At 40.9% G+C, this 4,982-nt stretch overlaps 1 long non-coding RNA gene across 1 annotated transcript; it reads right to left on the reverse strand.

Moving 5' to 3' along the window:
• Nucleotides 1-2,939: 2,939 nt before the first annotated feature.
• On the reverse strand, nt 2,940-4,260 carry LOC311600701. The gene is made up of 2 exons (XR_014780319.1): nt 4,036-4,260; nt 2,940-3,401 (listed from the first exon to the last, which is right to left on the reverse strand). It is a non-coding gene; the product is annotated as an uncharacterized lncRNA (long non-coding RNA).
• Nucleotides 4,261-4,982: the final 722 nt, after the last annotated feature.

Raw genomic sequence — 4,982 nt, forward strand, 5'->3', positions numbered from 1 at the left:
CCCTTCCAGATCTGCCTGCCTTGTGGGCTGGACTTTTAAAGAAATTTCTAAAGGCTGTAGGTATAGGTCAGGAGTTGGAAAGAACTCAAGAGCAATTCTCAGAATTGACATACAGAAGTCGCATTACAGGTGAGTCACAACAACCTGTAGCTCTAGCTCTAGAGCATCTGAAGCCTCTGGCCTCCTGTGACACCCACAGTCCTATCCATCAATGCCATACTATCTGTCCTGCTTTAGCACCTGATCTCATGTGCATGAATCTCATACATATAATTAGAACATAATAAGTAAATAATAAAATCTTTTTTTTTTTTTAGAACTTTAGGGATAGTAAAACCATCCATATGGGTTGTGCTTAATGATTGCCAATCTAAATGTAGGTACCAGGAGAAGGTAGGATGTAACCCGAAGTCAGAGTGTTGCAGTAGTCTTGTGGCTATTGGAAGGGCAAAGTGTTGATTATTATAATAGTGATAGCAATATTATCAATCAGAAAACATTGTTTTAGATTAAGTCCTACAGATCTAAACTGTGATAACTATACATGTATGACTTACTGATAAAGACAGTGGTGAATTGGGGGGGGGGCAAGACATGGAAAGAGCTAACCCCAAGGAGTCTCTATCTCAGACAGATGCCTGCAAAGTGAAGTTGTGCCAGGGTCCTCCAGTGGCACTCTGTGGTATGTACTTATCTTATGGTTGCCCCTGCAAGAAAGTAGTTTCCCTCTATAGTGCCTAAGGACAATCCAAGCAGAACGGAAAGTGCCAAGCCCTCCTAGCTCGCTCTTGGGAGAGGTTTCTCAGATTCTGGATATGTCCCTGATGGGTAGCTTAGTCTTCATGAGGGTCCCCTAGCAAGTAGAACAGGGGCTGTCTCTGACATGGACTCTTGCTGTCTGTTTTTGGATCACTTCCTTTTGGTGGGCCTGCCTTGTCTGGCCTCAGTGGAAGAAGATACACATATTCCTGATGCAACTTCATGTGACAAGGATGGTTGACATGGGGTGTTCCCCATTTTTGAGGAGAAGGGGAGGGGAAAGAGAGTGCCACCATTTATGTCAGTGTACACAGAGCCTGGGACAAACCTGGTTACTTTTGGAATCACAAACTTCTGTAGTGTTTTATAAGCATTTTAAATTAAAGAAAGCATCTATATGTTGCTTATGTCATCTATAAGCACAGATGGGATAGAATAATTAAAATATCAATTATTGATGAAGTCACAATTTTACATAAAATGGTGTCAGACAAATGGCTAACATTCTTTAATTAGCAAGATTGTTGATTCAACTAAATTTATAAAGTTTATAAAGTTAAAAAGCATGACCAAAGGAAGGCAATCATTTTAAGGTGCTTTGTGGTGTATACCTACTATGAAATATGTCCAATTTGTCTTTTGTTTCATAGCAACCTAAAGTTTTGCTCAGTGTTTCACACTTCATCACTGTGTTACCATAACAATGAACACAAGAAAATTAATAGTCCAATCTCTATACTGAGAATAGTTAGGCATTTACGTTTCTAAAAATATGAAATTTCTGTACTTGTTTCTAGACTACTTAAATTCTACCATTTATAGTTAACATATATAGCCCACCCATGATTGCCGAAAATGATCTGATCACAAAATAGAACAGAATGCCTATAAGTGACGCCAAATATTGTTGATGCGAGGGTGATCCCAGGGAAATGTTTGCAAGGAGCAGTATAAGGAAGTCAGCTGGGCTGCATCACTTTCTGCTCATCTGACTTGACCATGGGTGACCAAAAATTTGAAAGCCATTGCTTTCACATTAATGCTCTATTTGCCTGCACCATCCAGCTTGTTGTTTAGTCTAATAGATGTTCTGCTTAGTCAGTTCCATTCAAGATTTTCTAATTCTCTCCCATTTGGCTCTCCTAATGCATTCTTGTGAATTGGTGGGCATCCTGAAAGTTTCCTTTTTTTTTTTAATTGACCTTTTCTAGTTTTCATTCAGTAGAATTACATTCTATAAGACTTTGCTGAGAAAAGAATTATACTACTAATAACAATGAAGCTAAATGTGTACTCAGCATGGGCAAGGGACGGCTATGCATGTCACCAAGCACTTGCCATTTTATGTAGCTCTTAAAACAGTTATTCTCGACTCTGTACCATCTTCTGACATTTGATAGAATGATAGAATGTCGTATAATGAATATAAATGGCTCCATTTTATGTCATAGCAACTTAGCAGTAGAATCAGAGTTCATGTCTTGTCTCGGCAGATGACTCTAGAGACCGACTCTTCTTGCGTGAACTGCTAAGGACTTACAAGAAACACATCCATGAGTGCATGCCACAATTCCATTGTGCAGAGAGACAGTAGAGTTTCAAGAGTGGCTATAGTCAGTTGAGAGAAGCCAAAAGAATTTGGGAATTTTCCAGGAAGGTGAAAGGTTCTTAGTTTTCTTTGGCTTTTCTTTTCATCAAAAATTCCAATTAGAAATTTTAGAGAAGGGAAGAGACAGATTTTGGAAAAGAAGAAAGTCCTCTCATAGTTGGTGGGATTCAAGCTCTGTCATCTCTGGAAAGTAGGCTTAGACACCTGTCCCCAATGCATTAACTAGAAAATAAATGAAAGAGGAGCGCAAGGAAGTGATTTCCATATTAAAAACAGTATCAAATAAAGGGGGTCTATTGGTTCCAAGTCCTTTTTGGAGTACTGATATGAGGTTCATATGTAAACAGAGGGCCAGAGGTATGTATAATTAAGCAGTCCTGGTCAAGATGTGGTTTCACACATCATTGGCCCTAGTTGGTCTGTCCTTCAAGGTGGTGTTTAAGTTGACATTACTGTGGGAAGGAAATATCTTCCTGGAAGACAAGTCCCTCCTTTGCTTCATGTCAGGATCTCTGTCTTTCTCTTCACTCTGCATGGGATCCTGTAGGATTTTGTGTGTGTGTGTGGGGGGGGGGCAGGATCTATTATTTCAGTAGTCTGATAGCTGAGAAAGGCACAAACATTTCTTTAGAAACCAGTTCTCCTTCCAGAATGGTAACAGAAGCATTTCAGTGACAGTATAAAATTACCCAGCATCTTCTGAAAGGCCAGGCACTGACAGTAAACGTAGATGCATGAATACTTTCTAATGGGTCAGTCCCTTTCAGAGGCTTTCCTGGAACTCTTCTGTTCCTGTACTCAGATAGCTCCATGCCTGCTTCGCCTGGATTTCATGCTCTTTCTGGCACACATGTGCCTGGATGGGCACTTCAGTAGACAGTAAACATGACCTGGAAGCATAGCCTCTCGCCATTTGGCCCTTGTGTTTTTCTTGAAAAAGCAAGAACTACAAGAGCTGACTGTATCTGTTGGTAGCTTCAGCAGTCCACGCCACTGGTTCTATAAAATCTGATCTTTTGCTCTTTCCCAGAGCCTGGGATAGAAAACTACTCAATAAATGAATTAGAAAAAAAATTAGAGAAAAACTATTGGGGTTGGTATGTCAAGGATGCCTGGATTTTTTTTTTTGTTGTTGTTTTGTTTTGTTTTTTTATTCCCTCCAAAGGAGATTTGTATCTAATTAATCAAACATTTAATTGCTATTATAATTCTTTTCTCTCAGATTAAATGTGAGAGGGAGGAAGAGAAGGAGAGAGGGGGGGAGAAAGAGAGAGAGAGAGAGAGAGAGAGAGAGAGAGAGAGAGAGGAGAAAAGAGAGAACTGGGTTTCTTTCTCCTTGCTTATAATTATTCTCTCCAATCAGGAGGTAGTTTCAAGGGTGGCCAACACTGTCAATCACTCTGCACCCTCCTTTGAAACTCACTGATTATGGGAAAGCGCTTTGCATGTAATCACTTCAATTACTCAGTAAAACTTCCTGTGTTCTTTCTGCTGTGTCTTGAATTTAGGATTTTAAAGAGGCTTTGGTACATTTTCCTTACATTCTAACACACACACACACACACACACACACACACACACACACACACACACGCATGCGCTTGAAGGAAATAGAATAAAATAACTTTTAAATGTGACCACACATCCAGCTATCCAAATTAGCTTACCCTGCCTAGTAGTCTTCTAGGATTAACATGGACAATGGAGATGCCAGCGTCGTCCACAGAAAGGAGCTTTCTGCAGAGGTTTAATCCAAGACTGCAAATTCCAGGGAGATTGCAAGCTGGGAACTTGGTCAGCAAGCTATTGCATTTGAAACCATTCATTTTGTCAGAAATTCCTCTGGCATGAAATGCTGGGGTTACATTATGGCTGATACACTTCTCTGGCCTTGAACTTCGATGAAAACAAAACAAAACAAAAGCAAAAATAAGTAAATAGAACAAAATTCTGAACCATAAACTACCTCCAAACAAAACATCCATAGCAACCCCTTCCCTCTTTGCTGGAACGTTCAGTATAGGGAACTGTACTTTAAGAGAGAGAGAGAGAGAGAGAGAGAGAGAGAGAGAGAGAGAGAGAGAGAGAGAGAGAGAGAGAGAGAGATTGTCTGCATCTTTGAGGCCAACGATCTGCTCAAGGGTATTATGGTACTCTGTTGGCAAAGTTGTCAGGGGAAGTTGCCAGGCTTCTGACCATGGGTGGTGTGCGGTTTGTAGCACTAAACAGGATTCCTGCCCCAATTGGCTCAGTGATGGCTGTCCTTTCAGAAGGGCCAGTCACTCAAGCAACATGATGCCAGGGGTCATAGACTTCTCCGTGTGAACCTGTGAGCCCTTAGAAACTCAGTCATGGCGAGTGTAATGAGGCTTTGGTGGCTTCACATTCCATTGATAGCTTTCTTTAATCTGAGCACCGAGGAGTGTGTCAGCATCTTAGGAAAAATGTACACACATCTACTTAAGCACCTACAAACCTTCAGAATGTGTGCCAGGCACTTATGACACCGAGGTACATGAGGCCTGATTTGTCCTCCAGGAGGCAATGGCTTAAGAAGAAAGACCTTCATGTATTGTCCTTGGCTGGTGCCATAGTTTGAGCAGGACCCCTGGGC

Source organism: Acomys minous, assembly GCF_964271855.1.
Source record: "Acomys minous genome assembly, chromosome: 6".
Taxonomy (NCBI): domain Eukaryota; kingdom Metazoa; phylum Chordata; class Mammalia; order Rodentia; family Muridae; genus Acomys; species Acomys minous.